Genomic DNA, 13,688 nt, shown 5'->3' with positions numbered 1-13,688 from the left:
GTTTTAATTTTGTTGATTTGTAATTTATCCCTATTTGTGAATTTGTATTGTAATAAAATATATTTTGTTATGTTGTGCTGTGTTGTTTAGTATGTGTTTTGTGATGGTTAGAGTGATATTATGTGATTGATAGTTATTGAGGTTAAATACGTGTATTTGCTCACCCTTCTAAGTGCAGTATAGGGTGAAAACCTACCCTTCTTTTTTGGGGATCAGAAGTTAAGATTCAGACACAGATCCAGCACTCAGGTACAGCCACTCAGACAGAGATCCAGCAAAGCTTCCACTCTCATCTGGCTCCTGGTGCAGTTGGACAGTTCTGCTGGATGTGTGGTGATGAATCTCCAGTTGCTTTCATCATCGGAGCTGCTGTCAGGCTCACTGTCTTTTCGTAATTCCTGCCGCTTTCTCTTTTGGTCTGTGTTAGATTTTGTCTTTGTCTTCCTTTTCACAGGCTTGTCTCTCCACCACAACATAAACTTGCTCCTCCCAGTAAGATCTGAGTTTTCCTGGTCCTCCTCTGTCCCTGAAGTTCCTTACCAGTACTCTACATCCTGGCTGAAGATCTACTCCATAACTTTTTCTGTCATAAAGCTTCTTTGCTCTGTTTTGCTGACTCTGAGCAGTCTTTGATGCTATCCTGTATGCCTCCTGCATCCTACTTCTCCACTTACTAGAATAGTCACTGTGAGAAGTACTCTGGTCACTTGGTGTCAGGCAAAACATAATGTCAATAGGTAGCCTGGGGTTTCTACCATATAGGAGGTAGTATGGGGCATATCCTGTCGCTTCACTGCGAGTACAGTTGTATGCGTCTACTTTAGCTAAGGAGCTCTTCCAGTCTGCTTTGGCTTCCTGTGTCAAGTTTCTTAGCATGGACAGCAGAGTTCTGTTAAATCTTTCAGCCTGACCGTTTCCTGCTGCATGGTAAGGTGTTGTGTGGGAGCCTTGAATGCCACTGTACTCTTCAAGCTTGGAGAACAGCTTATTCTCGAACTCTCTGCCTTGATCATGATGCAGCTTTGAAGGAAATCCAAACTTGAGTACAAAGTCTCCAAAGATCTTTTCAGCTGCTGTCTTTGCTGACTTGTTGGTGCATGCATATGCCTGAGCAAAGCGAGTGAAATGGTCAACTAAAACCAGGATATACTCATATCCTCCTTTGCAGCTCTCCAGATGCAAGTAGTCGATTGAGACCATTTCAAACGGGTAAGTGGTCACTACATTGACCAGTGGGGCTCTGGTTGGCTTGTTTGGGCGTTTTCGTTTCAAACAGCTACACACTTTGGTCACATAATGGTCCACATCTCGTTGCATATGAGGCCAATAGAATCGATCACGGATCAGGCTTAGTGTTCGCTCTACTCCGAGGTGTCCCATCTCCTCATGTAACTCCTTGTAGATAAGTTGATGGAATGCTTTTGGTAACACTAGTTGATCTCGGGTCACTGACTTTCTGTACAGGATGCCATCTTTGTTAACATACAGTTTGTTTTTCTCTCTTATGAGAGCAGAGATGTCATCATGCCTGTCTCTTTCTCTCAGATTAGGCCAATGTCCTTTAATGACATACTCTCTCGCCTTTCCAATGATGGAATCATCCTCTTGTGCTTTTTTGAGTGTTTCAATGGTGATCTCTTTAACTGGGGATGCTACTCTTTCACGCTCTACATCAGTACATGCCGCCTTAATTGTGACTGGACACATCCAGGGCTCATGTTCACGGGATTCAAGTTGGAGTGTCTGTGTAACTGTTGTAATTACCTCTGGCTCCATTTCCTGTGAGCAGGTTTTCATGTACTGCTCCATATTCAGCGGCATACGTGACAAGCCATCAGCATCTCCGTTAACTTTCCCCGGCCTGTACTTGATGGAGAAGTTGAAGTCTGCTAATTCAGCAATCCACCTGTGAGTTGTGGCATTCAGCTTCGCTGTGGTCAGAACATAGGTTAGAGGATTATTATCGGTGTGGACAGTGAATGAAGGTGTGTAATACAGGTACTCTCAAAATCTTTCACAGATTGCCAATTTCATTGCTAAGAACTCTAATTTTCCAGAATGGAGGTGGTAGTTCTTTTCTGGAGCGGTTAGTGTTCTTGAGCCATAACCGATAACAACCAACCTGCCTTGTTGTCTCTGGTACAGTACTGCACCAAGTCCCTCCTGTGAGGCATCACAGTGCAAAACAAACGGTTCCTCAAAATCAGGGAATCCTAGGAGAGGTGGACTCAGCAGGTACTCTAAAAGTCCACACTTGAAACAGTGCTCACACTGGTCACCTGTTCCCTGGTCTCTGCATCCTTTACATCCTCTCTTAAAACTTGATCTAGCTTGGCGGGTGGGTCCCTGGGAGTTAGTCAAGCTTTTCTTAATTTCAGCCATTTCTTCTCTTAGCAACCTGACTGTTTCATAAAGCTCAGAGTGTCTCTGACTAGCTGCAACAGGTGCTTTGCGACTCTTAGGCTTCACAACTTCAGCTGACTGCTCTTGAACCCCAACCCTGGCCTCAGCTACACCCTGACCCTGCAGACCAGTTTGCATCTCTGTTTGTAGCTCATTTACTTTTGGCACTTTGCTACTGGTGTTCTTTCTCTGCTTAGACTGTCTTTCTGACTCAACACTAGCTGCTTCATTCATCTTGTCAATGAGTACGTCATCTGTCACTCTCTGGTCATCAAGAAAAGGTTTAAGTTGAAACTTAATGTGGTCACTTAACAGTCCAGTACTAACTGACCTTAAGAACTTCTTCTGGATAAGCTCAGGACTATACTGTTCTTCTGACCCTACTTCTCTTGAAGCGAGTAACAGTCTCTCTTTTAACTCAATGGCTCTAAAGAGGAAGTTTTGAGGTGACTCACGACTGTCTTGTGTCATGTTAACCAGTCTGTGGTACAGGTCTGTTGAACTGTCCTCTTTGAAATGTCCCTTTAATATGGTCTTTAGCTGGGGAAGGGTGAGGTCACTTTTGATCTCCAGCATATCTCGAATGCTCAAACCTGGACTGATTGACTTGATCACCGCCTCCATGACTTCAGCCTCGCTGTGTCCTTTAATTAGGCCTTTGTCAATCTGGTGCATAAGGTTTGTGTACGAGAGTCGGTCCTTCTGCCCCTTCTCCCCTATCTGACCACAAATCTTAAAATCTCTCCTTATTGTGACTTCTGGAGTCTGTTCACAGCTGCAGGTTGCACACTTTGTGGAGCTGACGTTTGACTCAATGATGCACTGTTCATTCTGTCACTCAGCCTCCTCACTTCATCCTGCAGGGCCTGACTGTCTTGCTGTAGCTGTCGAGTACTTCTCTGCTAAACTCACATCTTTAGTTGTTTCCTGAATGTCTTGTTCTGTGCTTGAATTTTCCTCAGTTTCAGTGTTTTCAACATTTTCTTTAATCTGATCCACTGATTTCAAAATGGTGGTCAGAAAAAATAATGCAACTTCAAACTCTTCTGTATTGATAACATTGTCTATGAATTCTGTGATTAGTTTGATTAACGCTCGTCTTGTTGTGGCAGTTCCACTTGAGATCTTGGCCAAGACACATACCTCTGAGCTGATCCGGCTGCAGCAGCCATAGTCTCTGTGACACAGCATCTGCAAGCTCCTCCAGATCCTGCACGTCCGAGGTGGCCGCGCCCCCGTGGCTGCGCGCTCCCGTCGTCATCACTCCAAGCTCTCTGTCCGCGTTCTCGTCACACTTGACACGACGTTAATCATCCCAGCGGTGCCTCCAGTATTTGTTACACACTTGGACACAAAAAAGTGATTTTCCAGGCGTGCATGGGTTGTTTTTTGTAGTTTACTCACTTCCAGGAATTATACAACAGGTACCAGTACAACAGCGTAGCGCAGCTGAGTACAGCATAAACATTTCGGTCCTCTCTCTCTACTGCGCATGTGCACCTGCGCATCCCCAAAAGACCCAAAACTGCTCCAAAGCTGCCCCAAACTGCCAGCTTGAGCTTTGCTCCTCCTTATTACACATTACACATAGGGATAACACACAAATGCCTGTGTACCTGACTACTGCACAATTATTAATTAGAAAAATTATGTATTCAATAACAAAATAACGAAAATAAACATTAGAGTGGGGGGGTGTCAGTGTCCACATCATGAATGACATTATTATAGGTCCCACAATTGGTAAGGAAAACTACCTTTTAACAGGTACAGTGGGGCAAAAAAGTATTTAGTCAGCCACTGATTTTGCAAGTTCTCCCACTTAGAAAGATGAGAGAGGTAATTTTCATCAGAGGTACACTTCAACTATGAGAGACAATATAAGAAAAAAAATCCAGGAAATCACATTGTAGGATTTTTAAAGAATTTATTTGTAAATGATGGTGGAAAATAAGTATTTGGTCAATAACAAAAGTTCAACTCAATACTTTGTAACATAACCTTTGTTGGCAATGACAGAGGTCAAACGTTTCCTGTAAGTCTTCACCAGGTTTGCACACACTGTAGCTGGTATTTTGGTCCATTCCTTATATTTACATTTAACATTTAGATTTAGATTTAACATTTAACATTTAGATTTAGATTTAATATTTATATTTAGATTTAACATTTAGATTTAGATTTAGCATTTGGATTTAACAGTGATTTTAACTTAATGTATTTCTCACAACAAAATGAAATGTGAAGAAGATCACAAATACTCCTCTAAATGTGATAAAAAAGTGACTTTTAAAAATGCACTCTTCAGACGGGAGACACCAAACAAACCTCTGAAGTTAATAACGCTGGTTTTAATATTGATAGAAGAAGTGGTAATGGTTTCTTTTATTCATGTCACAAACTTTCAGAGTGCTTCACAAACAAATACAAATAAAATAAATATTCATAAAATGTTGAAATGTGACTCAGTGAGGACGAACTAACTCGGGGAATCCACAGGATGCGTGTGCGCCGCGTTACGGCTGCGACACGGCTCTGCTCCGTCCCGGGGCTTTCGCCCTGGTCCATAGGATGCGTGTTTGGAGCGGCGCGCACTCCGGAGCAGGAAACTCAAGATCCCTCGAGAACTCCAAAACGCGCGAGAACAACACAGTATAAACTTTTCCTCGTCCATGGTGTCGGATATCTTTTGAGACTGACGTCTGGCCCGATGCCACAGGTTATGACGTAATGTTGAAGAAGTGGTGAAATTTACGATCTTGTGTTTGCACATGGTGTTTATTTTGAAAGTGAGCGGATGTTGCATACGATCCTCGTGCCTGACTTCCGGGATAGTTCGATCATTTCTGTGTCGATTGACGCGTGCTGGGCGCGGGGAGCGGCGAAAATAGACTCCCCGCGTATCTCTGGCAGAGCGGCGCGGCGGAACGCTCCAGAGACGGAGCTGAGACGCGCCGCAGCGCGCCCTGTGGACTCTAGAGCATTGACTTGAATGGGAACCTATTTGCTGCGACGTGCGCGGCGCAGCCGTAACGTAACGCGACGCATCCTGTGGATCTTGGGCTTAAGAGGTGAAAACATTTTAAAGATGTTTTCACGTGCATGTCCTGACAGAGGAGAAAGTAACCACACCTTAAAAATGTTGTATTGACCTTAAAATGACACTTATGAACCTCAACAGACATAAAACATAAGATGCATGTATTTTTATTTTTGTTTTGCACATTCAGATGTTCTTAGTGTGACTCAGAGATGGTGTCTTCAGAGCTGGAGCACATGAAGAGTCTCTTAAGCCAGCTTTTCTTCCTCTTCTTTTTCTTAGCAGTCATTTCTGCCATCCTGCTGTCGAGCTCATCCATTCTGGCGACCATCTCCTTCTCTGTCTCCGTCCACTCCTCATTTTTCTTCTTCTGGGTAGTGAGGAGGAGCTGGATGGTGTTCTGAAAGGAGCTCCTCTCCTCCTTCCACTGCTCCTGCTGGAGCTTCAGCTGGTCCAATGCTTCCCTCTCAGAAGCCATGATTTCATTGTTGAACTTCTGGAGGTCTTGGAGCTGAGTGGTGAAGGCAGTCTGCATGTTTTTCATCTCCTCCGCAGCTTCTTCTTTCACCTTTTGCAGATCTTGCTCCACAGTGAGAGTCTCTGTGGTCTCCTGCAGCTGATCAGTCTGCTGCTCCTGGTCCTTGTGAGTCCTTACCCACAGGTACTTATTAGGAGCTGCTTTCTCCTTTCCAGGGGTCTTCAGACTCAGGGCTTGCATCAGGACATCCATCTGGAGCTTCTGGAGGTGCACGTTTATATTTTCCACCTCCTCTGACAGGTTCTTCTGGCCCTCAGTGCAGGGAACAAGCTTGGTCGCTCTCTTTAGTAAGGCAGCTTGGTCCTGCTGGAGCTTCTCTCCGAGATTGAAGATGCCAGCTTTCAGTGCCTTGACTTTGTCCCGCTGCTCTTCCTCAGCGTCTTCGTCACTGTCCTCGTTGGCCTGAAGCTTTTCAGTGTATTTCTGCAGGTCTTCATGAGCCGCCTGCAGCTGCACAATCAGCTCTGATGTGTCTTTCTCCTGGCTCTGGGTGACCTGGTCTGCTGTGGAAACATGAGCGGCAGTAGTGCTTTGCCTCATGAGTCTCTGCCTCATCATGGTTCGCTTCAGTTCAGAGGCTGCAGCTTTGTTTTTTGCATTTTGCAGGTCAAAGTGAGCCTGATCCAGCTGGATCTTCATCTCTCCTGCTTGTTTCTCTGCAGCGACGTGTCGTAGGTAATGCAGATGATGAGCTTCCTCAAGCTGCTCTTTCAGGCGAGCGTTTTCTGCCTTCAGCTGAGACAGTTCGTCCTCCTTCACGGAGGACTCAGGCTGCCAGCCGTGGTCTCTCACGTTGCTGTTCGCTGTCTCCATGTTTCTCCACCTCCTCTGGTTTCTATTTCTTCTGTCCATTGCTTTAGATTAACTAGAAGCGTCTGGATGTAAGAGTTAAGTGGATAGGTTTGTGAATGCTCTGAAGGCTTTGCAAAGTACCGACTGGTAGTTAGACTACTTGAAGTGGTGATGAAGATCTGGTTGAGACCTTTGGTTTATAGTCTGCAGTAAGCCTGATGTCATAGATGTCACGGTCCAACTTTGTGACGCTGCGTTCCAGAATAAGATCAAAGCCATTCCCTCTCAACCAGAGGACACATCAGTGTTTTGATTCAAAACACAGTGGCCATGCACATTTATTATTTATAGTTTTTTGCACAAACTCGGCCCCAAACAGCAAAATATGGGGAGCATGAAGTCATGCAGAAATGCAAAAAGCTGCAGTTCCTCCAGTGTCCACTTGAGGTTGTCTCCACAAGCCATGAATCCCCATTGACACCCATGTTAAAATGCCATTTACCTCAGAATCAAACATGTTTACAGTCTGGTTTAAAATGAGGGTGGATTTTTTTTTGTAATTCATTGGTGTTGTAGATAGTATAGCCAAGAGTTCTGCATACATTTGCATAATAATGGATGCTTAAGCCCCTTAAGGTCGCGTCATCGTGTGCATTGCATTGTGTTACTTTGCATCGCTCTGCAGGACACTGCAGGAAACAGTGCTTTGCGTTGCATGCTTACAGGACATGATAAAATATGTGGATAGTTTCTGATAGTAGTCAAGAATAGACAGTTATAATACAACTCTGCAGGAACACATTTGGCAACAGCTAACATCACTTTTTAACCCCATTTCAGCTAATCTAACCACCTGATAGTGTTTGATTTTTAAGTCAGGGATATAAACAAACATCTTGGACACATTTGAGTGAGTGTGAATGTTCTTTAGCCGGAGTAATAACGTTAGCTGCTGTCTGACAGTGCCTCATATGCTAGCAGATATGTTTTATGTCATGCAACATGGCCTAATGTCCCTCCAGATTCCTGCTGTCCCAAGTCTTTTTAGGTATAAACATTCAAATTGATGCAACAGAGAAAGGAGGGAATCAAGAGTAGAGAGGACAGAGAGGAAGTATGTAAGAGTAAAGAAAAAGCAGGAGTGGGAGGACAGAGAGAAAAGAAGAGGAGGGGTAGAGGGAAACAAACGACGTGATGTATAGAGAGTTGTAGGACAGATTGAAGTAAACGACGTGGAAGTAAATAAAGCAGAGAGAGAGAAATCATACATGCATGATGTTTATTAAGTCGGGGATGAATGAGATGTTGCAACAGCTGGCTGGACGATAAAGCTAAACATTAAAAATAAAGAGATGATTTCTTTAAAGGATTAATAGCACTCTGAAGTCATTGATGATCACTCACTGAAGACTTCATTATTCCAATTAATGGGCCCCTCCGCTACTTGACCCGACTGTCAGAATTAGTTAGTTATGGGATTGTACTTCCCATAACTACGTCTGCTAACCATACATTATCCCTGTGTGCCTGGTTACAATGGGGCACTGAAATGATATGAGTAAGAATATGTGTGGAAATTGTAAGCAAAATAAAAGCACTCGACTGTAGGCTGCTTTTTCAGATGACTATATGTTAGAGCAGAGAGTAAGATGACATGAGTAACTCTCAATCTGGAGCTTTGAAAAACAAAATGCATCTCTTTAACGTTATAAAAAGAAAAGACTATTTAAAAATATGAGGGCGCTTCTATACAACTTGTTTATAGGTCAATAACTATCAGTCAGAAGAGGATTTTTTGGGGGATTATTACTGCTGTTTGACTTAGTCATTTAAAAGGACTCAGTACTTGTCACTCTGTTTTTTAAGGGCATTATGGTATTATCACAAAATGTAGTTACAGTGATTCATTACTCAGTAACACGTTACAACACTGCAAATAAATGAATTCAACCATAAATCACCAAAATGATCTCAGACAAGAATACGTTTTAAAAACACAAATTCACCTTTTTATATTTCATTGTAATAATTGTTTATTCTTTGGACAAACTTTATAATTGGTTTGTAGTGTTATGATATAATGTCTTTCTTATTGCTGGTACAAGATCAAGCATGAGCCACCAGTGAAACTATCCTGGTGATCTAATGTTTGTTCTCTGGCCCCCTGTTTGACTTTAGATGAGGATTTTTAATCTATAACACAATCCAGCTTTCAGCCTTATCTGCATGTGTTATTGTGTTGACATTAAAAACATGTTCATCTTTGTTAAAGGGGGCATACTAATGTATATGCAGGGATTTTGTTTAAACATCCTGTGATTGCAATATTTAATTACATTTCCACATTCAAAGCAACAAGGCAAGGCAAGTTTATTTGTAAATCACCATTCATACAAAGTGCAATTCAAAGTGTTTAACAGAGTTAAAAAAAACCAAAAACAGAACAGTAACAATCAACAAAAACATACAACTAACACTTCAAACATTTAAATTTCATATGCAGCCAGTTATGTCTGATCTACTCTCTCTCAATTCAATTTAATTCAATATGCTTTATTGGCATGAACAAAGACATGTTGTTGCCAAAGCAGATACGATTTATACACATACATTACATATATATTCATTACATATTATATATATTACATATTTTATACGCATTAATGAACGATGGTGTCACCCATACAGCATATCTCAATGTCCTCACTTGACCCGCTATGCTCATAAAACCTTCACCTAAAAAGTCTCTCTCTCTCTGCTGGACACAGAATCCCAACTGATCTCGTCTGAACTGTAATGAACCTTTAATCATCTATTCATCTTCTTCCCAAGGATAAAGACTCACAGACTGAATCTTTTCCCTGTCGAGTCGCATCCCGAAGCTGGCTCATACCTTCTGACACCCCCGCAGGGTGCCTGTATGTCCAACATCTAAATGTAGATTCATTATCAGGTTAATTCCATAATGCCATACCTTGTCAGAAAATATCCAATTCAAAATATGACATTAAACAAACATAAGCATGAAAACATAAAATGTTTTTCAAATATAAGATCAAGAAAGAAAGAAAGTAAAATTAATTAAAAAAAATGTAATTAAAACTCAGTTTGTTAAAATAATTAAAAGTTTGTAGTTACAGAAATAAAAACTAAGGTTGAAAAATGACTCTGCATCCATGTATGGGGTGGAGTAAGCAGGTCAAAAGAGGGATGTTTTTTATTTTGTTGGGTCTGTTTTTTAATTAGGAAGGATTATAATAAATAATCAGCCCGTTCACTGCTCTGAAGTCCGTAACTTGCAAACAAATCAAAAGAGTTTTGTGTTTGCACAATCACTTTGGAATATCTTCCCAGAAATGATGATCCGAATAGCCGATCTAAACCAACTGTAAAACAAAGCATAGATAAACGGATTGAGCATTGAGTTGGACAAAGTAAGCCAGTTGAGTGTTTCAATCACAGCTACTGGTGTGTCATCGTTTGTTAAAGGCTGAAAGATGATACAGAGAAAGTAAGGAGTCCAACATAAGATAAAAACCCCCATCACTATAGCCAGGGTTCTGGTGGCCTTCCTCTCCATCTTACTAACAGTTGCTCCAGACTTCAGAGACTGACCGGTTGTGTTCTGAATTGTGTTTGCCTGTCTCTGTGCAACTAGAAAAATCTTTAGATAGATACAAAGCATGATAATGACGGGGATGTAAAAGGAAAAAATTCCACCTACGGTGGTTGATATCAGTGCATCCATCAAACAACTCCCCTCACATTTGCCTTGATTGAAACCTGCTACTGTGATGCCAACTCCGATCAGGGCAGCGATTCCCCAGCTCACCAGGATCATCAACCCGATAACATTATTATTCACTTTACTTTTATAAGTCAGGGGCTGACATACGGCATAATATCTGTCAATAGAAATAAAGCACAAGTTTAAAATGGAAGCTGTACTCAGTGTTACATCAAAGCTGCCCCGGATTTTACAGAAAAAATCCTCATGATACCAACAAGAGGTGACTGTGAACGCCATGCTGAACGGGAAGACTACAACACACGGCCACAGCCAGAGAGAGAATCAGGTAGTTTGTAGGAGAGTGCAGCTGTTTGAAGTAAATGATAGAAATGATAACAAGAAGGTTTCCACATATTGTGACCACAGACAGTGAACCAAGGTAAATATACAACAAAATGCATGTTATTGAAACATTGATTTTAAATACAACAGTTGTATTATCTGACACATAGCAAGGGTGTAACACATTACCAATGACAGTCATACTTCTGAAATCAGTTCAAGTCTTTTCCAGTGTGTTAAATGACATTTAGAAAAACATGGAACCTGAATATTTACTTCACAGACATCAAAGTTAAAAAGAGAAAAGACATTTAACCAAAATAAAACAAAAGAAGAGCTTCATACCATTTCATGATACACCCCTCAACACAGCAGAGCACCAGTGATGGTCTGTTTCTTTGTTCATTGTGCCACTGGAGGACCTTTGGACATGACAGCCATATAAATAACCCCCTTATTATTACAAACACACACACACACCATACACTCAAGTGTGTGTGTGTGTGTGTGTGTGTGTGTGTGTGTGTGTGTGTGTGTGTGTATGTGTGTGTGTGTGTGTGTGTGTGTGTGTGTGTGTGTGTGTGTGTATGTGTGTGTGTGTGTGTGCGTGCATGCGTGTGTTTGTGTGTGTTTCAGGTGATGACAGAGCTCAGTTCTTCACCCTGAGAATGGCGAAGGCTCTGGCCATGACGGCTCCGGATGTGCTGCTGCGTCCTGAGCTGCTGCAGAGAGTGACGCAGGAGTTCACTGAGGCCAAACTGAAGGAGGAGAGAACGCTGAGAGGAGAACAGAGCTGATGTTGATGATGGAGAAGAAGAAGCTGCTACCTGAAAAAAGTATGAGCAATAATGCATCATGTGTATAATATTTTTTGGCTGGAAGGAAGTTTCGTCTTGTTTGACCCAAGTACAGCAAATGTCAGCGGTCAGTGAGATGGAACGCTGTAAACATAGACACTATTTGCAATTTCTTACTGATCCTCCGGCTGTGTAAGATGCTTCATTCTGATTGGTCAAAACCCCTTGACAACAGTTATTAACTTTCACTAACATGAGCAATACCAGAGACAAACTGATCTCACGTCATGTCAAATCAATACACGGAAAATAGTTCAGACACATTTAGCTTCTGCTTGTTGACACATAGACTGTAAGATGAGGTAAAACCATTAGTCTTTTTAGCTTCATATTGGTGAACAATGTGGCTAAACCGCTAGTTTCGGTTAGCTTGCTAAATCGCAGACATTTTCATATTGGATCCTGTCCATCAATATGATGAAGGAGTGGAGCAGGTGAGAGAAACTTTAGGTTAGCGATCTCTACAAAGAAACTTAAACCATGAGCGGTGGTGATGATAGCAGCAGGGTTCAAAGTTGTGACATTAGTTTATTTTTAAGGGTGTGTGAACCGCAGAGCTCAGAGAAGAAGGAGAGCTGAATGAGGACAGTTTCTTGTTCAATCCACCGCAACAGGCAGATAAGAATCCATCACCATGGAACAATTACTGATGAGGAATCACTGGGACTATTTATAAAAAACCTGTGTACTTAAATAATTTTAGATTAATAAAATAATCTTTAAGCAAGTTTTTTAACAACGTGTTTGTATTTAAAGTTAGTAGTCAGGTGATAAGCAGGATAATGTATGGTTGGCAGTTAGTTATGGGATTGTACTTCCCATAACTACGTCTGCTAACCATACATTATCCCTGTGTGCCTGGTTACAATGAGGCACTGAAATGATATGAGTAAGAATATGTGTGGAAATAGTAAGCAAAATAAAAGCACTCGAATGTAGACTACTTTTTCAGATGACTATATGTTAGAGCAGAGAGTAAGGTGACATGAGTAACTCTCAATCTGGAGCTTTGAAAAACAAAATGCATCTCTTTAACGTTTAAAAAGAAAAGACTATTTAAAAATATGAGGGCGCTTCTATACAACTTGTTTATAGGTCAATAACTATCAGTCAGAAGAGGATTTTTTGGGGGATTATTGCTGCTGTTTGACTTAGTCATTTAAAAGGACTCAGTACTTGTCACTCTGTTTTTTAAGGGCATTATGGTATTATCACAAAATGTAGTTACAGTGATTCATTACTCAGTAACACGTTACAACACTGCAAATAAATGAATTCAACCATAATAAATCACCAAAATGATCTCAGACAAGAATACGTTTTAAAAACTCAAATTCACCTTTTTATATTTCATTGTAATAATTGTTTATTCTTTGGACAAACTTTATAATTGGTTTGTAGTGTTAAGATGTAATGTCTTTCTTATTGCTGGTACAAGATCAAGCATGAGCCACCAGTGAAACTATCCTGGTGATCTAATGTTTGTTCTCTGGCCCCCTGTTTGACTTTAGATGAGGATTTTTAATATATGACACAATCCAGCTTTCAGCCTTATCTGCATGTGTCATTGTGTTGACATTAAAAACATGTTCATCTTTGTTAAAGGGGGCATAATAATGTATATGCAGGGATTTTGTTTAAACATCCTGTGATAGCAATATTTAATTACATTTCCACATTCAAAGCAACAAGGCAAGGCAAGTTTATTTATAAATCACCATTCATACAAAGAGCAATTCAAAGTGTTTAACAGAGTTAAAAACAAAACAAAAAACAGAACAGTAACAATCAACAAAAACATACAACTAACACTTCAAACATTTAAATTTCATATGCAGCCAGTTATGTCTGATCTACTCTCTCTCAATTCAATTTAATTTAATATGCTTTATTGGCATGAACAAAGACATGTTGTTGCCAAAGCAGATACGATTTATACACATACATTACATATATATTCATTACATATTATATATATTACATATT

General features: G+C 41.0%; 1 pseudogene; it reads right to left on the bottom strand.

Annotated features, from left to right (window-relative positions):
* Positions 1–10,080: 10,080 nt before the first annotated feature.
* On the bottom strand, positions 10,081–11,047 carry LOC117824615 (annotated as a pseudogene).
* Positions 11,048–13,688: the final 2,641 nt, after the last annotated feature.

Source organism: Notolabrus celidotus, chromosome 13 (genome assembly GCF_009762535.1).
Source record: "Notolabrus celidotus isolate fNotCel1 chromosome 13, fNotCel1.pri, whole genome shotgun sequence".
In the NCBI taxonomy this organism is placed as follows: domain Eukaryota; kingdom Metazoa; phylum Chordata; class Actinopteri; order Labriformes; family Labridae; genus Notolabrus; species Notolabrus celidotus.
Note: the sequence above shows the minus strand (reverse complement) of the source record. Positions and strands in the feature narration are given on the sequence as shown.